The following is a 25,079-nucleotide window of genomic DNA, read 5'->3' on the forward strand; positions in this document are numbered from 1 at the left end:
TATGCAGTGTTATTTTACATTTGATTATTCAATTTCATAAGCCTCGTTTACTCTGCAGGTCTTGATGCTCAATTCTGACTTGTTGCCTATATCCGAATTTTTTTATTTTTTATTTTTTTTTTTTTCAAAAGGCCGAAAATTAAATTGGGTTTTTTTTTTTTTTTTTTTGTCCCATATCCGATTCATGCATTTACACTTGCCATACCATCTGAAACATTGCGTTGTCATTTACCGCCTGCACATGTGCTTCCTCCTGAGAATAATGTGACCTGTGCTGACAAAACCAGTCACAATGAGCAATTAAAAAAAATGACATTCTCCATTAAAAGATCTTAAAAATGATTTGATTTGTTGGAACCTGACAAAAAAAAATGACTGAGCGACACCTGTTTGAAGTCGATAGAAGTCCTCCGTCTTCTCTTAATTACTATATTAATAATCACAATATAGCTATTTTATTTCATCTTTGCTATTATAAATAAGAACAGATGCCAAAAAAAAAAAATGTAAAACAAATAGCCTAGAAAGAAACAAATAATGCATTGCCTTTTATCATTTTATATCTAAAGTAAAGCATAATGTACAAAAAACAAATAATCAAATATAAAAATGTAATGAACACATTTTTATATTTGATTACATTTATTAAAACTACAGAAGCAGTTCAATGAAGTGCAGGAAGTGATTTCCTCTTTTATTGTGAGATTAACATCGAGACAGACGTCCTATACTGTAATGCACGGATCTAATATAATGTTGCACATCAGATGTTTTTCCAGAACAGATTGTTTGCATGAATACTGTAATTCTGTATGCATTTATCAGGATCGCGCAGCGTTATATGCACGCACTTCGGATGAAAGTCAGCGTGAGAAGCGAGCAGAGAAAGGTAATCCTCTCAGAAAATGTACAAAAAGATAATTTTAGATATTTAATCACTACTTGGAGCATTTTTCTTTTTTTTTTTTCTTGTATCTAAAAATAGCCAGTGCGAATTTACACATTTTGCCAGCACGGGTCACATGACGTCATTAAACAGCTTCTGAACCTCATTAAATGTCTGAAAGTACATCAAGCCACTTTTGTGTTCTTCTGTGCCACCTCGACAAATTAATTAATTGATTTTTAACTTGTTTCTTCTACTCCTATTGTCATTTTAATTACAATTTTTAAAAAGCTTATAAAATATAATTAAGAATTTGACAAAAGATGACATACTTTTAATAAAGTTAGAGGAGTCAAATATCACCTCGTAATGGGAAGGCTACTTTTTGATAACATTCTGGATTATTGTTTAGAAGGTGCTCCTAAAATTGAACGTGCTCCTAAATTTAAGTTAGGAGCACAAAAGAAAAGTAAGCGTCGAGCCCTGTGCACAATCATTAAAATAATTGATCAAACACTGCTTCAAGCAATTTAAACCATTCAAGTGCAAGAAGATACAAAAGGGAACGTTACACGTGTTTTCTTTTCACAAAGCCACAAAGCCACATCTCTGACAGCACAAACACAGAATTGAGTTCTTTCACATCTACGTGTGCTTGAATGGACACAATTGTCAAATTGTCAAATACTGGTCTTGCCGAGTATTCTTGTAACTCGGTCTGTTAATCAGATGTGTATCAATACATTGGTCTGTGTATTAGTTCTTAAAGTGACAGCAGCGTGTACTGTACTCACTCCTTTCAATGTCATTGACTTTAATCAAACAAAAGACAAAGAAAATCTCATTGCAATTGACCAAATAACTTTTGCAGCTTTAACAAGGATTAATTTATATTTAATTTACATAATGATTATGCAGTGTTATTTTACATTTGATTATTCAATTTCATAAGCCTCGTTTACTCTGCAGGTCTTGATGCTCAATTCTGACTTGTTGCCTATATCCGAATATTTTTATTTTTTATTTTTTTTTTTTTGCACCGTCTGTTTACACGTTCTTTCAATTGAGTCCCATATCCGATTCATGCATTTACACTTGCCATACCATCTGAAACATTGCGTTGTCATTTACCGCCTGCACATGTGCTTCCTCCTGAGAATAATGTGACCTGTGCTGACAAAACCAGTCACAATGAGCAATTAAAAAAAATGACATTCTCCATTAAAAGATCTTAAAAATGATTTGATTTGTTGGAACCTGACAAAAAAAAATGACTGAGCGACACCTGTTTGAAGTCGATAGAAGTCCTCCGTCTTCTCTTAATTACTATATTAATAATCACAATATAGCTATTTTATTTCATCTTTGCTATTATAAATAAGAACAGATGCCAAAAAAAAAAAACTGTAAAACAAATAGCCTAGAAAGAAACAAATAATGCATTGCCTTTTATCATTTTATATCTAAAGTAAAGCATAATGTACAAAAAACAAATAATCAAATATAAAAATGTAATGAACACATTTTTATATTTGATTACATTTATTAAAACTACAGAAGCAGTTCAATGAAGTGCAGGAAGTGATTTCCTCTTTTATTGTGAGATTAACATCGAGACAGACGTCCTATACTGTAATGCACGGATCTAATATAATGTTGCACATCAGATGTTTTTCCAGAACAGATTGTTTGCATGAATACTGTAATTCTGTATGCATTTATCAGGATCGCGCAGCGTTATATGCACGCACTTCGGATGAAAGTCAGCGTGAGAAGCGAGCAGAGAAAGGTAATCCTCTCAGAAAATGTACAAAAAGATAATTTTAGATGTTTAATCACTACTTGGAGCATTTTTCTTTTTTTTTTTTTGCTTGTATCTAAAAATAGCCAGTGCGAATTTACACATTTTGCCAGCACGGGTCACATGACGTCATTAAACAGCAGGAAAGTACGTGTGTGTAATCTGCCCAAAATAATGAAACCATCCGTGATTAACTAGTGGAAAACCTCCCCTGGCCCTACACGTTTGGTATCTGCTGGCTCTGTGCGCGAGAGCTGGACTGTATCTGGTGATAACTGTTATCAACTGATAACAGGTAATGCTCTCACGCAACCATTCAGATTAGAGTAGCAGACTTTAGTCAGGGTAGTGCCTTTAAAAAAAAAAAAGGCTGTGAGGGACAGGAGTACAGAGTTTTCAATGGGTTGTACAGTGTTACGGCCAAAGCCATAACATAATGGGGGACAACATAAAAGGCTCGGTTCATAGGGAAATTTATTTAAAGTAAAGGCTTAACGTAAAGTGGGGAGAGAAAAGGATCGGGTAAACCAAGGAGAGTGCAGCTGGACTGCTGCTGGGAACGCCGCCGCCTCAATCTGGTCAAGAGACGTCTTAAAAGCCCGCTTAGTCCACAGTTGTAGGGAACCTAATCACAAAACAGATACAAAATCAGGTTGAGAGTAAAAATCAGCAACTTGTATCAATGATGACTACAGGTTCAAATCTAGAACTAGTATGAAAATAGTGTTAGTTACTAGGGGTCGATAGGTTTTTCAAGGTCGATACCGATTATTACAGATCAAGTAGACTGAGAACCGATATGTCTGATGTAAAAATGAAAATGTCAATTAAGAATAATAAGGGCTTTGACACAAACTGCCTTCCCTGGTGTTGGTTGAGTGTAGTACTCCCACTGTAAACGCTTTATTTTTTTTTGGTGAACAAAGGGTTTACCATTAATTAAAACATGGAAGAAATGGCGTATTGTGGATTTTATTCTTTTAAATAAGTTGTTGTAGTCGGGGGTTAAAGCAAAAAAAAAATTGACTGAATTTATCCTCGGCCAAACCCCGTTCCTCAGCCATACCTGTCACACACCCAGTTTAAGAGCAGTGTTTTGTAATCAAGAGCGCTTGTCCTCCTAATTTAAACAATTCTGATCAATCAAAAATTCTGATATTAGCCTTCCTAATGAGGTGAAGTGATTAACGGGGCATTTTATTTTTACCTTTTGCAATGGCATTTTCATCTGTAAAATTCTAAGATTTATGTTTAAGCTTTTTAAAATTTATATTTAAAACTATACAAGTAGAATAAGACAAATAAGTTACCAATCATGAAATTAGTATTAATGAGAAATTAATTTGTACTACAGAGGTGGCACAGAAGAACACAAGTGGCTTGTAGGTGTATTTTCAGACATTCAATGAGGCTCAGAGGTGGCATGAGTGCAATTCAATTCATGTGGAGATTACAATTTTGAATACAGAAATATTACATTTAAATAACTGCAATTATACCTGAAACTGCCAGCAGGTGGTGGCAAATCACAGATTATCACTGAATCATTCATTCAATTGGTTCGTTTGAACTGCTTGTTCATTCAGAAATGAAGCACGTGACTGTCTTTATGAATGGGTAATCATGAATCACAACTGGGCCAACTCAGAGCTGATTTTGCTTGGGGATTTAAACTGGGATTGGACATCAAAAATATCCGATCCATTCAAGCACATTTGTGACTCTCTTTGTTTGGAGCAATTGATTAACTCCAACCCGGATAAATCAAAGATCCAAATAAATCTTCACTAATTTGTTATTTTAACTAATGCTCCTCATAGATTTTCTGCAACTGGAGTTTTTTTGTAACTATGTTAGTGATTATTGTGCAATAGTATGTGTGAGACCATGTAGCCTTTTTGTGGGATATTTATGAGCGATTTATTTACGGTCTCATTGATATCTGATGTTAATTTAGCGTGGGAGTATTTTAAGTGTGGTTTTTTTTTTTTTTTCGGGGACTTAAACTGGGACTGGTTTTCTCATATATCTGATCCTTTCAAAAGTATTTGCAACACTTTTTGTTTGGAGCAATTGATAAATTTACCCACACGTTTAAATCATAAAGATCCAACTAAATCCACGCTTCTTGATGTTATTTTAACTAATGCTCCTCATAGATTTTCTGCAACTGGAGTTTTTTTGTAACGATGTTAGTGATTATTGTTCAATAGTATGTGTGAGACCATGTAGCCTTTTTGCGGGATATTTATGAGCGATTTATTTACGGTCTCATTGATATCTGATGTTAATTTAGCGTGGGAGTATTTTAAGTTTTTTTTATGCAACAAACATGCTCCTGTTAAAATAATTAGGGTTAGAGGCAGAGATAATCCCTGGTTCAACGAGTTAATCGCTTCTCGTATTAAAGAGCGAGATGCTGCATGGGCCACAGCAAAGAAAACAAATAACCATTTGGATTGGATATGTTATAGAACACTAAGAAATAATTGTACAAAATTAGTTAAGAACTCTAAATGTGATTTTATTTAAACATAAGTGAAAATCTGAATGATCCAACTAAATTTTGGAAATTGACCAAATCAGTCTCTGGGCTAAAATCTTCTATTAGTTTACCTGAATATTTAAACGTAAATGAAAGAATTATAACGGGACAAGAAGATATTGTTAATGCCTTTAATAGTCACTTTATTGCTGCTGGTGTAACTTCTGATGTTAGTAATTTAGCAGAACATAAAACAAAAGGGAGTGTTGATTTGTCATCCTACTCAGCTTTTTACTTTTACTCCTATTTTAGTAGCACAAGTTCACAAAGCTCTATTAAATTTAGATTGTAAAAAAATCAGCAGGGCCGGATAATATAGAGCCTTATTTTTTAAAAATTGCAGCAGATTGCATAGCGGAACCAATTACTGCTATGTTTAATTTAAGTTTAACTTCAAATGAAATTCCACATGCATGGAAATCAGCTACGGTTCTCCCTTTGTTAAAAGGGGGTGACCCTTTTGAATTAGACAATTACAGACCTATTTCAAGGCTCAGTTATTGCGAAAGTATTTGAATCTCTTGTAAATGACCAAGTAAAACTGTTTTTAATGGAAAATAATATTTTAAATGAATTTCAATCAGGTTTCCGCTCAGGTCATAGTACTATTACAGCTGCTATGTTGACTACAAATGACATTACATGCCTAGATAATAAACAGTACTGTGCTGCTCTGATGATCTCTCGAAAGCATTTGATTCTGTAGATCACAATCTTATTGCAGAGACTCAGTTGCTTGGGTTTTAGTAAAATGAGTCTAAATTGGTTTAAGAATTATCTGACAAAGAATGCAGTACGTCTCAGCTGAATTTCATTTCTACAGAATTAAAAATAAATAAAGGAGTCCCACAGGGATCTACTTTAGCTCATATTTTATTTTCACTTTATATAAATGACCTAGGTCAAGAGAGAAACACGACAAAAATCAATTTATATGCTGATGACATGTATTTGTTTATTTAAATATTCATAATGCGTCCGTTTTTATAATGTAAGATTTGTGTATTTTGGTATGTTTTGGGCATTAACCCTCAACAGATAAGCTCAGGCCGGTTGGAGCTGTCTGTTTCAAGTCAGCCCTTGATGGGGGTGCAGGGCTTGTTAGTGTTTACTATTGTCATTTTGCATTCTTGACACTATTTTCCTAATTAATGCTGTTCAGTTGCTTTGTCACAATCTGTATTGTTAAAAGCGCTATATAAATAAAGGTGACTTGACTTGACTTGTATTGTTTCAGGTCTGATCTCTCCCTGCATCTTTTCTCCATCTGTCTTTTCACTCTTAATAATTTCTCACTCCTTTCTCTGGCTTTGTTTTCTTTCGTGCCTTCCTGTAACTCAGCCTTAATTTTCTCTTGTCTCTCGTGTTCATGATCTCAGTCATGTTTTCATCTCTCGGACTTTCTCAGACTCCGTCAGATCATTTTCTTGCTCTTTCTTCTCACACAGATCATTTGAGTTTTTTTTTTGTGTGTTTTTTTTTATTTTTATTTTAACCAGCGGCTCCAGTCTACATTCCCCGAAGTGTGACAACATCATGAAGAGTTTTCCAGTCTTTGTATGAGCAGAAGGCCAGATGACAATCTGCACACTGAAGTGGGGGAGAAAAAAAAAATTTACCAAGCCATAATCTTCTGAAAGGAAAGCAAATGATACTGTTCTATATTTCTTTGCGGCCTGATGAAACATACCAATTTGCAAAACTAACAATGCATAGTTGATGTAAAAAAACTTGATGACTTTCCTACTGCTAAATTCTTTAAAGAATTCTGACCAAAAACCTCTGCATGTAATAACCTAAAACAGAAGAGAGGGCGTCTGATATATTAATATAACCCCATACCTCCAATTCAATATTTACATTTTGTTCCTATATTTTGACCATGAACGGTAAGCTGCTCTGCCCGCTATAGTATTTGCTCTTCTTTGTGTCTGTATTCAGTGTATTTGACTTTTGCTAATGTCCTGTTTACAGACTCAGGAGTGATGTATTTTTCTTTATCACTGTCCCAGTAGCTCCCGAAAATATCTGACAAATGGGTACAAAAATGGAGAAATGTATTTGTAGTTTTTTTTTTGTTTGTTTTTTTTTTTAAACCGTTTTTTTCGGGAGCTACTGGGACCGTGATAAAGATCTAACGGATCGCGATCGACGGGTCGGTGACCACTGCTTTACACTGACACTGGTCTGGGCTTTTGATTGTGCTGACCTGAAACAGGAATTAGAATGCTAGACTCTGAGGACTCCAGTCTGGATGAAGGAAAGGACGTCATGAGGCACAAGACTAAGGTGAGTAGAGCAGATTGACTAAAGTGATGGGAAGACCGTGCAGCCTAGTGCGTTCAAGAGAAGAAAATTAGAGCATTTGAGGTAAGGAGGTGAGGGGGGAAGAGAAGCAAGCGGATAAGATAGAATCAGAGGTTCGTGGGTTTGATTGTGGATGCAGAGAAAAGTGATTAAGTGAGAGGCGACCGTGATGAGAGAGAGAGGACTGAAGTGCTGGTGGGTAGGTGGTCACGAGAGGGTGTGGGAATGTTTGGCAAATGAGGGGAAAGGTAGGAAGATTGGGAGAGGCGGGATTTGAGAGGGCACAATGAAGCGTGGCGAGAACAGGACGAGATATGATAGAGAGTGGGACGAGAGAGACTGGGAGAATGGAGACAGGATGAGTCATGAGAGAGTTGGAGGGACTCGCTCGCATCTCATCCTGTGTCTTTTCTCCAGCTGTCTTTTCACTCTAAATCATTTCTTACTCCTTTCTTCCCCTTTGTTTTCTTCTCTCGTTCCTTCCTCTAACTCTGACTTAATTTTCTCTCCTTGTCTTACATTTGCTCCTCGCATTATCTCTAGTCTCCACCTCTCTTTTTACCTCTGCTGAAGTTCTCTCTTGTGTCACCTTAATCTCTCACGCTTTCTTTTTCTCTCCATCTTCTCTCGTGCTTGGTCTTCTCTTGTTATATCTTGTACTCGTGTTCTTGATCTCAGTCTCACGTTTTCATCTCTCATGCTCTGTCTCTCCCTTTTCATCTCTTGGACTTTCTCAGACTCCGTCAGATAATTTTCTTGCTCTTTCTTCTCTCTCACACAGACCATTTGAGTCTGATTGTGGTTTTTTTTTTTAACCAGCGGTTCTACATTCCCCGAAGTGTGACAACATCATGAAGAGTTTTCCAGAAGACCAGATGACAATCCGCACACTGTGGCTTGGTAAATGTATATATTTTCTCACTTCAATCTTCTGAAAGAAAAGCAAATGATGATACTCGGTTCTATATTTCTCCGTGGCCTGATGAAACATACCAATTCGCAAAACTAACAATGCAAAGTTGATCTCTGCAGTTGCTCACGGGCTTACAATGACTGCTGTCAGTGAAAACCTTCTGAGGTGTTTCTGGTCAATTTGGGACACAGATGGACCTTCAAATGGGACTTAAATATACCATGGAGGGATATATAAAAGATATTTTAATATGTAAAAATACAGATGACAATGCAAACGGGAGAATTGTTACGGTCGTCACGAGTACAAGTACCCTTGGCACATTTTTCCCATTTTTGTAGCATAAACCCCATTAAACCGATGCGAGCTTCGGATCTTCCAGTGTTTCTCTATGGCGCTGAAACCTACAGATGTCTGAGTTCCGCTCCGGTGCAACTGATACTCGACTGCCATTGGCTCATCTGCATTTGAGGGGAGTGGCTTACAGATGGGTCAATTGTGCTGTAACGGCTGTCCGCTATGTCGGTACATTGACGAGTGCTCTGAACTTACACCGCACTTTTTTTTATTTTTTTTTTTATTTTAGTCACATGCGCACTTGTGAAGGTTTTCCTATGAATTAATTAGTAGAAAAGTCCATTTCTCCTGTGCATTTGTGTCCCTTTGTTTCTGGAGAAAGCAGAATGAGAGCCGGCTCGCATTCCACAAGGTTGTAAATGTATCGGGTTACCATGAAACCAGGGTCTTGTTCAGCGTCCTGGGGTGTTACAAAGTATTTGTGAAATCTAGCTAACAAAATATATATTGTGTGTTGGAGTGTTCCAGACGCTACAAGTCTCTGCTGTTTTTTGTGTTTTTTTTAAAAAGTATATTTGGTGTGAAAGTGATTAGCATGACACCGTGTCTACACAGGGCGTGAGCGAAAGCAAAAAAAAAAAAAAACAGTAGAGCCCATTGATTATAATCAGTGATATTCCCACACTGCATGTGGCGCGGCGCGACACCATGTCTACACGGATGCGACTGCTTGAAGCGACAAAGCGGCCGTTGCAAAGAGCCTGGACTACATCAGGAATAACAGGGAATCCGTTAGCTGTTGGGAATCTCGCATTCAGTGTAGACCGTGTTGATCATAATAAATAGGTTCTGCTGTAGACACTGTAAGTATCATACAGAAGTCTGTTATTAATGTAATTTTGCTTCATTCATTCAGTGATCGGAATCCATGCTGATGTTTGAAAACTCTGTTTTGAGCTGAAGGCACCGTGAACAAACATTACAGTATAACTATAACCATTCCCTTCCGCTTAATAGCCTATAATACCGTATTGGCCCAAATATAAGACGAGCCTGATTATAAGACAACCCCCCCCCCCCTTTTTTTCAGATGTACCTTTTGGAAAAAAGCTTTTTAAAAAAACACGTTTTGTCTTCAATTTTCATATTGCATATTTTTCCTATTTTAATTTGTTTTGAAAGTATGGTAAAAACTGGTAATGTACCAACAATCACATTTAAAAAATATATAAAATTTTTGGTATACCATTTAAAAAATAAATAAATGAATAAATGGATAAAACAGGTAGCCCATCTGAATTAGGACATTTAGGCTATCCATCTAATAGTAGCCTACCAAAATCTTAACAGTAGAGGTTAAATCTTACTGTAGTCTTCAAATCTGGGTACGGTCCTGCGTTTTATAATCACAAAGGGAGTTTTGTCCTATCAGGCTAACGTGACAGTCATGACTCGTGCAGCTGTAAGGTTTTGTTTTTACTCTCGATCTTTACAACACGCATTACATTACGTATTTCATGGCACACTTGTTTTATGCGTATTTGACGCCACCTATTGTTGTGTGTTATTGACATGTCAAAGTCTAGACCCTGAATATAAGACGACTGTTTTTTCCGATGTATTTCCAAGAAAAAAAAACTTCTTATATTCGGGACAATACGGTACATATCGTGTGTGTGTGTATATGTGTATATATGTGTATATGTGTATATGTGTATATGTGTATATGTGTATATGTGTGTATGTGTGTATGTGTGTATGTGTGTATGTGTGTATGTGTGTATGTGTGTATGTATATGTATGTGTGTATGTATATGTATGTGTGTATGTATATGTATGTGTGTATGTATATGTGTATGTGTGTGTATGTGTATGTGTGTGTGTGTGTATGTATATGTATATGTATATGTATATGTGTATATATATATATTCTGAACGATTAATTGCATTTGCGATATCGCGATATGAAAAATTTTTCATTCGCAGAGGCTGCGATTACACGATCATGGGACACGTGAGAGTAAAGAGGTGTGTTCCACTTGAAGATCAGATCGGTGTATGACATCAAAGTACGAGGACATGTCCGCGCTCTCTTATAGCTCTCGCAGTACTCTGATGACACACACCCATTGGTCTAAGCAGCGCAGCTTCAAGTCGAGCACGGGCCATCAGCAGAAAAAGAAAAGAAATAAGTAAACAGCCATAGGACGTAACTTAGAATGGGAGATGGATCGGTTTGTGAAAGCGAAGAGAAAAGCCATAGATGGAGTCCCACAGACCCAGGCAGGTGCTGGTCATTTAGAAGCTAAATGCAGAAAATATGACGAGGCATATCTCGCTCTCGGCTTCGCTCACCGTGTCTATACCGGACGCCGTGCTGCAACAGCTCTACACTGGACGCGACAAAGCTACCGTTGCAAATCATTTTAACTTTGTGTCAGTACGTCATAAATGGAACAAGGCATCAGTTTAATGTCGCGCTGCATCCAGTGTAGACCGCATCACTGATTATAATGGGTTCTACTGTATTTTTCCGGCATAGCCATGTGTTTAATGTCTTTGGTGAGGAGGACAGACTGTGTGTGTACTATGCCTTAGTGGACCGCATGAAGCCCACAACAAATAAATAACAGAAGTTATTCTCTCTATGCTATTTTTCAATGTTTCAAGTGATGCAGGTGTTTTCTGCGATTACACGATCATGGGACACGTGAGAGTAAAGAGGTGTGTTCCACTTGAAGATCAGATCGGTGTATGACATCAAAGTACGAGGACATGTCCGCGCTCTCTTATAGCTCTCGCAGTACTCTGATGACACACACCCATTGGTCTAAGCAGCGCAGCTTCAAGTCGAGCACGGGCCATCAGCAGAAAAAGAAAAGAAATAAGTAAACAGCCATAGGACGTAACTTAGAATGGGAGATGGATCGGTTTGTGAAAGCGAAGAGAAAAGCCATAGATGGAGTCCCACAGACCCAGGCAGGTGCTGGTCATTTAGAAGCTAAATGCAGAAAATATGACGAGACACATCTTGCTCTCGGCTTCACTCACTGTCTATACCGGACGCTACAGTTGTCGCACCGCAACAGCTCATGTGTTTAATGTCTTTGGTGAGGAGGACAGACTGTGTGTGTACTATGCCTTAGTGGACCGCATGAAGCCCACAACAAATAAATAAATAACAAGTTATTCTCTCTATGCTATTTTTCAATGTTTCAAGTGATGCAGGTGTTTTTTTTCCCTGTAGGTTTTTAAATTAAAAAAACATTAATTGTTCATAATGTTTAGTGAAATTATTTGGTAGTCTGAGGGGGGCGCAACCAAAAAAGTGAGAAGCACTTGTCTAAAGTTAACAGTGTTTAAAAAGTGCACATGTTTATTACAGTGACTGTGAACTGCAGAAATATAAAAACAAATCTGTTGCTTTACCACATTACTTTAGGCAATCTACTTTAGTTTGTGTGATTTGTTACTGACTTTCATATTAATGTTTTCACCAGGCTTATTTGTCAGTGCTTTGTTGTCATAATTATTACATGCTTACAAGGTTGGAAGTTCAACAAATCAGTCAATATACTGTGATTGAAGTTTTTAAATAATGTCATTCATATCTTCATGCATCACCTAATTTCATCGTAACATATAGGCCTGGCCTGCAGAAAATAACATTTATATTTAATAGTGTTGGTCATACTATACAATGATTTATAGCTTGTCTTTGTTGAATAATACAGAACATAAAGAGCTTTTAAAAAAATTATTGCATATTAAATCGCAATCCCGATATTGGTAAAAAAAAATTGCAATTAGATTTATTTTCCAAAATCGTTCAGCCCTAATAAATATATAGCATTGTCGATAGGCCTGGCCTGCAGAAAATAACATTTATATTTAATAGTGTTGGTCATACTATACAATGATTTATAGCTTGTCTTTGTTGAATAATACAGAACATAAAGAGCTTTTAAAAAAATTATTGCATATTAAATCGCAATCCCGATATTGGTAAAAAAAAAATTGCAATTAGATTTATTTTCCAAAATCGTTCAGCCCTAATAAATATATAGCATTGTCAGTTCATATACAGTGTGCCTCTGTAATGGCGTCCAGAATTTTTTTTTATTTTTTATATGAATGATAAAATAGCCATGTAAGCTAATTTCAGGTGTTTAGGAGTGTTGGGCGTATTATCAGGCTTGCTGTATGACATGGTTCAATCACTTGCATTTTTTTCCTGTGGAAAGAACTTGAAATAAACGTGATTAGTTGCCTAGAAAAAATCTTTTGGGCACAGGCTTGGCACAAGGATCAGATCAATTTAAAAAAATAAATAAATAAAAAAAATGTATATGACGAACGACTGCAAGTCACGTATTGCGTTGCACGAGTTATCCATGCAAGTCAAATGTTTTTATATTATTTCATATTTTATGTATGGGGGTGCTAGCCCCTAGCGCCGCCCAGTAAAGACTATTTTAGTGACATGGAGGAGTCATACACTAGGCGTGCATGTGTCCATTATTATTGATGCGCAAACAAAAGCACTTTTTGTAAATGATATGATCACTGACCATAACCTAGATGTGCTCTGTGTGACAGAAACCTGGCTAAATTATGATGATTACATAATTTTAAACCAGTCTACCCCCCCCCCCAAGATTACTGTTATGAACATGAGCCACATCCAAAAGGTAAAGGGGGAGGTGTTGCTTCAATTTATAACAATGTTTTCAGTATTTCTCAGAGGTCGGGCTTCAAGCAGAACTCGTTTGAAGTAATGGTGCTTCATATAACATTGTCCAGAGAAACAAGTGTTAATGATAAAACCTCTGTGATGTTTGTACTGGCTACTGTACACAGGCCACCAGGGCACCATACAGACTTTAATAGAGAATGTGCTGATTTTATATCCGAGTTAGGGCTGGGTGCAGATAAAGTTTTAATTGTTGGTGATTTTAATATCCCTGTTGATAATGAAAAATGCATTGGGATCAGCATTCATATACATTCTGAACTCTATTGGGGTTAGACAGCACGTGTCAGGACCTACTCATTGTCGAAATCATACTCTAGATTTAATACAGTCACATGGAATTGATGTTTAAATGTTTTATTTATACATTTTAAAATCCATTACAAAAGAATACAAAATTCAAGAGCACAGGATAACACCACACTTACATGTGTAGCAGTGAACAAATACATCAAATTATATTTTCCCAAAAAATAAATGGTTTTATAAATTAAAAGAAAAAAAAAAAAACCTAGTGCAATCCTACATAAAGCAAATACAGTTCTACAGTATGTTGATCAAGCTGTACATAGTATCCAAAACACAACTTGGGGTGGGGGCTGAGGGGGGACTTAATCACAAAGAACAGGGGCAAGCTGGAGAGTTTGGACATTCACAAAGGGGCTGCCAGATTTAATGAAAATAGTGCTAGGTCGGTGAAGAGAGGTACCTAATTTTCTCTAAGTTCATAAAGTAAAGAACATCTTTTACTCAGCGGGTGTTCGATGGAGGATGAGGCCTCTTCCAGTTCAGGAGAATTAAACGCCTAGCTGAAAGGGTTAAAAAGGCTACAAAGTCTGAAACATGAGAAGGCAAAAATAGGCCAGGTGGGAGAACCCCGAATAAACAGAGGTAATGGCTGACAGTGAAACAAAAATTAGCCTCCAAAAAGTAGACTGGGCAGGACAGGACCAGAACATATGGATTAAAGTAGCTGGACCAAAATGACACCGGTCACACTTCAGGTCAGTAGAGGGGTTAATGCGAGCAGTCTGTTCTTTGACCAATGGGCCCCATGTACCACCTTGCACTGTATGAGCCGGTGACGTGCACGGAGAGAAGAGGAGGTAACTCTATTCAAGACCTCTTTCCATGTCTCCTCATTGATGTCAGTACCAGTGTCTTGGGACCAGATGATGCGTAGGTTATCGGAGAAAAACTGCAAATTAACAAATTTAGAAATTGACCGTTTAGCACAAGGATCCACACCCAGTATAATGCCCAGATCCGAAGGAAGAGGCGCATTTGGAAAGTTAACTTCCAGGATGGAAGGGTAGAATAAAGGATTGGAGTGTATTGGGGATAATAAAGGGGTATTATGAAGACCAAAATGACGCACAAATTGGGTCCAGATTTTAAGACTTTTTTTTTTACAATTATATTATTTGAATATTTTGTGGTCATTGTACATGGGAGGCATAAAAGGGAGGCCAAAGAGGAAGACTTATTACGTGAGGAATTCTCAATATGCAGCCAAGAAGGGGAATTGACTAAGTTAGATGAATGGACCCTATGCAGAGTAGGAGTAGAAATTGTGTACTTTTACTTTTACTTGAGTACATTTTAAGTGATGTATCGGTACTTTTACTCTGCTATTTTCCTCTGTTTGTGGTCGTTACATGCTTATTTTAATTTTATTTTTACCCATCAACGTGATTGGATCGAGAGATAGTAATCGGTCTCGTGACTTTCGTCAAATCAAATTGTGCATAGAAAATTTTAACCGGCAACGGTTTATCGTGGCTGCTGGAAGCGCATTCTTCAAGCATCAATTCAGTCGCAGCTTCCTCTACCTTAATATGTTAAGGTAAATTTTGGATTTCTGCTTACTAAATGATTTGTATATATGGTTGCCTATCTACACGGCCTGAAATATGGTGTGAGGTTGCGGGTATTGCACAATGTGCATTTGTTAAAATTGTAACATAAATGATCAAGTTTAGTTATTATTTCTTTATGCAAAACGCTAAAACTGGCACAGTTTTGGAGAGAAATGGGCTCTCATTTTAACCCATTTCATGGTGTGTGTGATGCTGAACTATGTGTTTCTAATAGTGTTTGTATTTGCGCTGTTCTAAACATTAATATTTTATGTGCAACAACAGCATGCTGTCTCCGTGGCCTTACACATGATTTTAAATCTATTTGTTCAAACTTTGATTTAAATGGGGATGATTGTACTGAGAATAACTCATCTTCAACTGAATGCTGTTTTGATGTATTTTAAAGAGTTGGCAGTCAAAATTAAAACTACTGGATGATAGATATTCTTAATGACAAACAAGATGATGTGAATTACAGAATGTACAACATTTTTAAAATGTATAAATTGCGGTGTACAGCATTTATTATGAGGGGGTAGAATCCACAGCTTAGTACTCACTACTCAATACTCATGAGTACTTTTAAATAGGTTACTCTTTTACTCTACTCACACTACATTTTTTGGAAGGTAATGGTACTTTTACTTGAGTATATTATTATTTCAGTACTCTTTCCACCACTGATCTTAATACAGGTAACCCTACCAATCAGGGATATAGGAAGGAGGGACCAGCGATTTGAAATCCTGTGTAAGATGATTAACTAACGGGACAAAGTTGTGATCAAATAAGTCTGAAAAGTGTTGTCACAGATCTAAAACACTGTGGGGAAGATTTAAAAGGCAAAGATGCTAATGGGTATTCCAAGGCTGCTTTATTAATCGGCATCAATTCACTTTTATTCAAATTTAGCTTATAGCCCGAAATTGGGCCAAAATCTGTTAACAGATTCAACACCAAGGGAATGGAGGTATCGGGATCAGATACGTACAGCAAAAGATCATCTGCGTATAGAGATAGCTTAACCTCTCTGTATACCAGCCATCGAACAGGATCTAAAAGCAATTGCCAATGACTCAATGGCTATTGCAAATAGCAGAGGGGAGAGTGGGCAGCCCTGTCTAGTCCCACGACCAAGGGTGAAATACTTAGAATAATTATTATTTGTTCGTACACATGCTGTGGGAGATATAAAAGCATAATCCAAGATCAATTTATATTGATCAGGAAAACCAAATTTCTTTAGTGTAAAAAAAAATCAAATGGCTCCACTCGACTCTATCGAATGCCTTCTCAGCATCCATGGAAATAACTCATTCTGGAGATACATTTGAAGAGGAAGAGGAAAGAATATTCAAAAGGTGTCTAATATTATGAAAAGAGTGTCTATTTTTAATAAATCCTGTTTGGTCTGGAGGAATTATGGCAGGAAGAACAGCTTCCAAACGTCTTGCTAGGACTTTAGCTAATAGCTTCACATCAGATCAAAGTAAAGCGATGAGACAATAGCTACTGCACTGAGAAGGATCTTTATCTTTCTTAAGAATAAGGGAAAGAATAGCCTGCCATAAAAAGTAAGGAAGGATACCTGAATTGTAGGACTCATTAAACATGTTAAGCAAAAGAGGTGTTCATTTATCAGAAAATGTCTTTAAAAATTCTGCAGGGAAACCATCAGGTCCTGGGCATTTGCCATTTTGCATTAGACTAAGAGCATTTTTAATTTTATCCAATGAAAGTGGAGCTGCCAAATCAAAGGAAATATTAGAATCAATACGAGGCACATTTAGGAAACTGAAAAAATTATGGATTTGAGCCTCTTCAACTGTTTTCTGAGGTATATAAAGAAGCATAAAAATCTCTGAACTGGTCATGAATAGTTAGTGGGTTAACTGAAGGCCCACTGGGGGTGGAGATTTGAGTAATAAAGTGTGAGGCCACAGATTGACTCAACTGACGATATGACTAATAATTGCAGTGAGTTTTATGGAGAGCATCAGTTGCCTCATTTGTAGCAAGTAGATCAAACGCTACCAATTTAGACCTCTTTGCCAAGTTTTTACACAAAGGCAGAGTTGACCATTAGACTGGAGGTCTGCTAAAGATGTAGAGTTTTTAGACCTTCTTTCATTCATCGTTTTTCTCTTTATAGGCTGCATATTAAATAATTTCTCCCCTTAAATAAGCCTTACATGCCTCCCAAATTGTCTTAGCTGAAACATCTGGGGGAGAATTTGTGGAAATAAAGAGGTCAATATGATCGTTAATAGCTGCTATAAAATCAGGATCATTAAGAAGTAAGGAATTAAAGTGCCAAGGGGATCGAGACATTGAAAAACCTGGAAGGTCAAGTGTAACCGCAGCATGAGCCGAAATTACAATAGTATTATAAATACATGAACTAACCAATGAGAGCAATTTATTATCAACCGAAAAGTAGTCCATACGGGAGAAAGAATGATGGACAGGGGAAAAGGAGGAGAATAGTTTTGTATTACAATTTTAAAGATGCCAAACATCAGGAACCGCATATTGTTTCATAAAAAGCTTGATAATCTTGCCAGATTTAGACTAGGCACAGAGCCTAGATGGGGAACGGTCTAAAAGAAGGTCTAGACGAGTTAAACCCCCCCCCCCCCCGGAATTAGTTGGTTGGAATGCAGATCAGGGAGCGAAAACAACACTTTTTTGAAATAAGCCTCATCCCAATTAGGACCATATATATTTGCCAAAATCAAGCAGACTCCGTTAATCTGTCCTCTAAGAATAATAAAATGCCCATTAGGGTCCGGGATGACCTCAGTGACAGAAAAAGGAACCGATTTAAGGATGTGAATAGCTACACCTCGAGACTTACTCTAGAATCTAGAATGATAAAGTTGACCTACCCAGCCTTTTATAAATCTGAGATGATATGCAGGCCGAAGGTGTGTTGCCTGAATAAAGGCTATGCTGGTATTCAAATATTTCAAATAATTAAGAACTTTATTTCGCTTCACCGGGGAATTCAGTCCCTTAACGTTCCAACTGGTGAATTACATATTTTGATTGTATATTTTATTTCCTTTTCCCTTTTAATTTTGATCTGTTGCTTATCTAACATTTTTCTGTAAGTTAAGATGGCATTTCTCTCTAAGAAGGAACATAAGATGGGAGAGGATACTGCGTTTACTAATATCTTTGACAGAAAAGGTAGATTTGACATCGTTCTGTATTTAACTAATTCTCTAGGCTCAAGTTGTCATTTTTTTTAATGAGAAAGGAAAAATTTTAATATGCATGGCATTAGGGCTGGACGATATGGCCAAAGTTGATATCACGATATATTTCTTAATTTCGGTCGATACGATATAATTCCGATATCGATATGAACACTATTAATCTGAAATAGAAATCTTTTGTAACATTATAAATGCCTTTATCATCACTTTTGATCAATTTTAAGCATCCTTGCTAAATAAAAGTATTAATGTCTTTCCCAAAAAATTAATAAAAATGATACTGAATGGAATAGTGTATAATGTTACAAAAGCTTTTTATTTCAGATAAATGCTGATCTTTGGATCTTTCTATTCATCAAAGAATCCTGAAAAAAAAATTACTCAATGGAATAATTTTGCCTTACTGATGCAGTAGCCTATTTAATGCGGGTGCGGTTCAGGTCGCGGGTCGGGTACAGAATTAAATTGGTGCTGGCTGCTGTCGGATAACGGGTCGTGTGTTCTGTTGTGTAGCTACTGTGGACGCAGGTTTACCTAACAGGACCCGTGCAGGACTCTGCTTTAAACTGCTTTGCGTCTCTCTGTCAGATAACCTCACGTGCATGATGCGCCATTTACAGGGGCTTATTTAAAATGAAAACTCATTCTCTGCCAGCAGGAGGCGCTTTTAGAGTGTTAAAACTGGTAATGTATATCGGAAATGTGTTTAAAAATCATATCACCATTATTGAAAAAAATTATATCTCGATACATATTGATATCGAATTATTGTCCAGCCCTACATGGCATTATGTTTTTCTAAATCTAAAATGTAAAGACTGGGGAAAAACCCTAAATTTTTTGCCCGGGGCATTTGTTCAAATTGGTAGCATTTTGCAAATTGGTATATTTCGTCTGGCAGCAAATGGATATAACATTAAATACATTTCCCTATGAACCGAGCCTTTTAAGTAAAGGCTTAACAAAGTGGGGAGAGAAAATGATTGGGTAAACAAAACAAAGGAGAGCGCAACTGGACTGCTGCTGGGAACGCCGCCGCCTCAATCTGGTCAAGAGACGTCTTAAAGCCCCGCTTAGTCCACAGGTGTATGGAACCTAATCACAAAACAGATACAAAATCAGGTTGAAAGTAAAAATCAGCATAACTTGTATGAATGATGACTACAAGTTCAAATCTAGAGCTAGTATGAAAATAGTGTTAAAGTTACTGCAGTGGAGTTTAATCCCAGGCTGCATGATTTATTTCTGAGTGAAATTAGTTTTTGAGCATGGAGAAAAATGCTTGGTTATTAACCATTGGGTGCTGATTGGATGTGAAAAGCGGGCATTACATTTTAGAAACAAAACCACCCTGAATTTTCTGTTATTCCACCTTCAAAATGTGTGATTTCAAGCTAGCCTTATCCCTCTTTTAACAGACTGTGTTTGTTCCTTTTCATCAGCAGAGACGTCCTGCGAGAGAGAAGAGAGACGAGCGAGGCTGGATGAGGAGGGGAGAAGAGAGAAGGACAATGAGGGGAAAAGAAGTTATGGGCGGACAGGAGCCTGGAGCTCTCCTTTCCCTCTAACATCTATTTCCTTACCATTCTGACAGTCTCTCATCTCCTCTCTTCATTTCATCGTCTGGAGCTCGATGGAAAGCCTCAGCTCGAAGGTGAGGAAGACTTGGGGTGATATGACAAATCTTAAAAATGTGGTTTTACAAATGCTAGAAACATGGTTTTCAAAGGAAAGATTGCTATCAAATAGCACACCCAGGTTCCTAGCTGATGACGAGGAATTAACAGAGCAGCCATAGAGTTTTAGACGGTGTTCTATGTTATTACATGCGGAGGTCATCCAGTTTTTTTTTTTCGTTTTTTTTCTGTTGTTTCTGCAAATTCGTATGTTTCGTCTGGCTGCAAAGAAATATAGAGCTGAGTATCATCATCTTAACAGTGAAAGCTAACACCGTGTTTCCTGATGATATCTCTCAGGGGTAACGTGTAAAGCGTGAAAAGCAACGGTCCTAGTACTGAACCTTGTGGTACTCCATACTGCACTTGTGATCGATATGATACCTCATCATTCACTGCAACGAGCTGATGATGGTCGGATAAGTGGAATTTGAACCATACCAATGCTCTTCCACCAATGCCAACATCATTTTGAAGTCTATTCAAAAGAATGTTGTGGTCGATCGTGTCAAATGCAGAGCTAAGATCCAGTAGCGCTAATAGAGATATACAACCACGATCAGATGATAAGAGCTGGTAATTTGTTACTCTTAGAGCTGTCTCAGTACTTATGGTACAGTCTAAATTCTGACTGGAAATACTCACAGATAGCATTTCTCTTGAAGGAACATAGCGGAGAGGATACTGCCTTTACTAATATCTTTGACAAATACAGAACGATCTCAAATCTCCCTTTTCAAACTAATTCTCTAGGCTCAAGTTGTTTTTTTAATGAGAAAGGAAAGATGTAAGCTTACACTTTATTTGGATAGTCCACTTTAGACATTCTATTAACTATAAGTAACTTTATAACTACATGTCAACTAATTCTCATTATTTTGCAATTACATGTCTACTAACTCTCAGAGTAGATCGTTAGGGTAGGTTTAGGGTTAGTAGAATAAGTTGACAAAGAAAGTGTTAGAAGATATTAAGCAGACAGTCTACTAATACTCTACTAACTGCTAGTTGACATGTAGTTGCAAAATTACTTACTGTTAATAGAATGTCTAAAGTGAACTATCGAAATAAAGTGTTACCAGATTTAAATATGCATGGTATGTTTTACTAATTCTAAAATGTAAAGACTGGAAAAACCCTTAATTTTTTGCCCGGGGCATTTGTCCAATTTGGTAGCATTTTGCAAATTGGTATGTTACGTCAGGCCGCAAATAGATATAACATAAAAGGCTCAGTTCATAGGGAAATTTATTTAAAATAAAGGCTTAACAAAGTGGGGAGAGAAAATGATTGGGTAAACAAAACAAAGGAGAGCGCAACTGGACTGCTGCTGGGAACGCCGCCGCCTCAATCTGGTCAAGAGATGTCTTATAGGCCCGCTTAGATAGGTTCCCTACAACTGTGGACTAATCACAAAACGGATACAAAATCAGGTTGAGAGTAAAAATCAGCATAACTTGTTTGAATGATGACTACAGATTCAAATCTAGAGCTAGTATGAAAATCGTGTTAAAGTTACTGCAGTGGAGTTTAATCCCAGGCTGCATGATATATTTCTGAGTGAAATGAGTTTGAGCATGGAGAAAAATGCTTGGTTCTTAACAATTGGGTGCTGATTGGATGTGAAAAGCGGGCATTACATTTTAGAAACAACCACCCTGAATTTTCTGTTATTCCACCTTCAAAATGTGTGATTTCAAGCTAGCTTTATCCCTCTTTTAACAGACTGTGTTTGTTCCTTTTCATCAGCAGAGACGTCCTGCGAGAGAGAAGAGAGACGAGCGAGGCTGGATGAGGAGGGGAGAAGAGAGAAGGACAATGAGGGGAAAAGAAGTTATGGGCGGACAGGAGCCTGGAGCTCTCCTTTCCCTCTAACATCTATTTCCTTACCATTCTGACAGTCTCTCATCTCCTCTCTTCATTTCATCGTCTGGAGCTCGATGGAAAGCCTCAGCTCGAAGGTGAGGAAGACTTGGGGTGATATGACAAATCTTAAAAATGTGGTTTTACAAATGCTAGAAATATGGTTTTCAAAGGAAAGATTGCTATCAAATAGCACACCCAGGTTCCTAGCTGATGACGAGGAATTAACAGAGCAGCCATAGAGTTAAACAGTGTTCTAGGTTATTACATACGGAGGTTTTTGGTCAAATAATTAACCTTTTGTTAGGTTTTTTCTTTCTTTCAGAATTTACCAGTAAGAAATAAGTAGTCATTCAAAATGAACGTACATTAGGAAATTGGGTGTACGGTCGTTTCAACGCAAAACTTGGAAATTATCAATATGGACGTGGGCGGTGGCTACGATCAAATCTCACGTCTGGTCTCAGCTCGTGTACGCAAGTTTTTTTTTTAATTACCTGAACTTAAGCGCAGCATATAAATCTGGTGGAGAATTGTAGAATGACCGCATTTTGTTCATTTAGTTTATATTCCTGACCGACAACCGAAGCTAATTAGTCGATCACTGACCAGTAAGATTAGAATGTCTTTTGTTTAGTTTTATTCAGGGCTTTAGCTTTGTGCGCGAATAGCAATGTAAACCACAGACCATGAGGATTCTATCGTCGCATCATGCACCTACAGCGCTTGAACGGAGAAAACCGAAATTAAGTCTATGAACGTAATAAAAAAAAAGGCCACACAAAATATATGTTATAAATAGGCTATAATATAATTAACAGAATAACAAAAGAGAAAAAAACTGCAACAAGTATAGGCTACGCTTGTTTTTGTGACACTCTTAATGCATGTTATTTCATTTCTTTATATCTTTATTTGATTTAATTCATCTGATCACACGGACGCCTCACGCACACACAAACAACATTAGTTCTAGCGTTGCCTGACATTTTAGCCCTTCGTCAAACTAAAATGCAGTCAACCAAGTTGCACGGTTTATTTTAACATGTCCGCTGTAAAATCAGCGTGCAGCACCCAAAGCAAACAAACCAAAAACTCCTCGCGTTTGCTCGCCCACAAAACTCCTCACGTTCACTCACGCAATGGGCTTTTAAGGTAAGCAATGAGGGACCGCATTCGCTCGTTCACTCTCAAACCCCTGGCGTTCCCTCAATTGCTTGCTCAAAAATCCCTTGCATTCGCTCATTCAACCTCAAACCCCTTGCGTTCCCTTAATTGCTTGCTCAAAAATCCCTTGCATTCGCTCGTTTACCCTCAAACCCCATGCTTTCCCTCAATTACTTGCTCTAAAATCCCTTGCATTCGCTCATTCACTGTCTCGTTCGCTCGTTCACTCAAATCGCATGCGTTCCCTCAGTCGCTTAGTCTAAACCCCCATGCTTTTTCCCCTCCCACAAAACTTGTGCCATTTGCTTACGCAATGGGGCTTCACGGTAAACAAATGAAGGATGCATTCACTCGTTCGCCCTGAAACCGCTATCGTTCGTTCGTTCTCTCTCAAATCGCATGCGTTCCCTCAATTGCTTGCTCTAAAATCCCTTGCATTCGCTCATTCACTGTCAAAATGCATGCGTTCCCTCAGTCGCTTGCTCAAAAATCCCTTGCATTTGCTCGTACGCCCTCAAACCCCATGTACTCCCTCAGTCACTTGTTCTAAAACCCCATGCTTTTTCCCCTCCCTCAAAACTCGTCCCGTTCGCTTACGCAATGGGTTTTTAGGGTAAGCAAATGAGGGATGCATTCGCTCGTTCGCCCTGAAACCACTCTCGTTCGCTCATTCACTCTCAAATCGTATGCGTTCCCTCAATTGCTTGCTCAAAAATCCCTTGCATTCGCTCGTTCACCCTTAAACCACTCGCATTCGCTCGTTCGCCTTCAAACCGCATGCAACTCCCTCAGTCCCTTGGTGTAAATCCCCATGCTTTTTCCCCTCCCTCAATACTCGTCCCGTTCGCTTACGCAATGGGTTTTTAGGGTAAGCAAGTGAGGGATGCATTCACTCATTCGCCCTGAAACCGCTCTCGTTCACTCGTTAACTCTCAAATCGCATGCGTTCCTTCAATTGCTTGCTCAAAAATCCCTTGTATTCGCTCATTCAACCTCAAACCCCTTGCGTTTCCTCAATTGCTTGCTCAAAAATCCCTTGCATTCGCTCGTTCACTCAAATCGCATGCGTTCTGTCGCTTGCTCAAAAATCCCTTGCATTTGCTCGTTTGCCCTCAAACCGCTTGCGTTCCCTCAGTCGCTTGGTCTAAAATCCCATGCTTTTTCCCATCCCTCAAAACTCGTCCTGTTCGCTCGCTCACAAAACTCACATTCACTCACAAAATGGGATTTTAGGTTAAGCAAATGAGGGACCGCATTCGCTCGTTCACCCTGAAACCACTCTCGTTCGCTCGTTCACTCTCAAATCCCTTGCATTCGCTCGTTTACCCTCAAACCGCATGCAACTCCCTCAGTCCCTTGGTGTAAAACCCCATGCTTTTTCCCCTCCCTCAATACTCGTCCCGTTCGCTTACGCAATGGGTTTTTAGGGTAAGCAAGTGAGGGATGCATTCGCTCGTTCACCCTTAAACCCCTCGCATTCGCTCGTTCACTCTCAAATCGCATGCGTTCCCTCAGTCGCTTGGTCTAAAACCCCATGCTTTTTCCCCTCCCACAAAACTCATCCTGTTCGCTCGCTCACAAAACTCACATTCACTCACGAAATGGGATTTTAGGTTAAGCAAATGAGGGACAGCATTCGCTCGTTCACCCTGAAACCGCTCTCGTTCGCTCGTTCACTCTCAAATCTTATGCGTTCCCTCAATTGCTTGCTCAAAAATCCCTTGCATTCGCTCATTCAACCTCAAACCCCTTGCGTTTCCTCAATTGCTTGCTCTAAAATCCCTTTTA

General features: G+C 38.0%; 1 long non-coding RNA gene across 1 annotated transcript; it reads left to right on the top strand.

Moving 5' to 3' along the window:
* Nucleotides 1-7,337: 7,337 nt before the first annotated feature.
* On the top strand, nucleotides 7,338-22,222 carry LOC107573889 (uncharacterized). Its single transcript, XR_001607588.1, has 4 exons — nucleotides 7,338-7,521; nucleotides 8,359-8,439; nucleotides 20,028-20,239; nucleotides 22,011-22,222. It is a non-coding gene; the product is annotated as an uncharacterized lncRNA (long non-coding RNA).
* Nucleotides 22,223-25,079: the final 2,857 nt, after the last annotated feature.

Source organism: Sinocyclocheilus grahami, unplaced genomic scaffold, assembly GCF_001515645.1.
Source record: "Sinocyclocheilus grahami isolate Dianchi unplaced genomic scaffold, SAMN03320097.WGS_v1.1 scaffold2061.1, whole genome shotgun sequence".
Taxonomy (NCBI): Eukaryota; Metazoa; Chordata; class Actinopteri; order Cypriniformes; family Cyprinidae; genus Sinocyclocheilus; species Sinocyclocheilus grahami.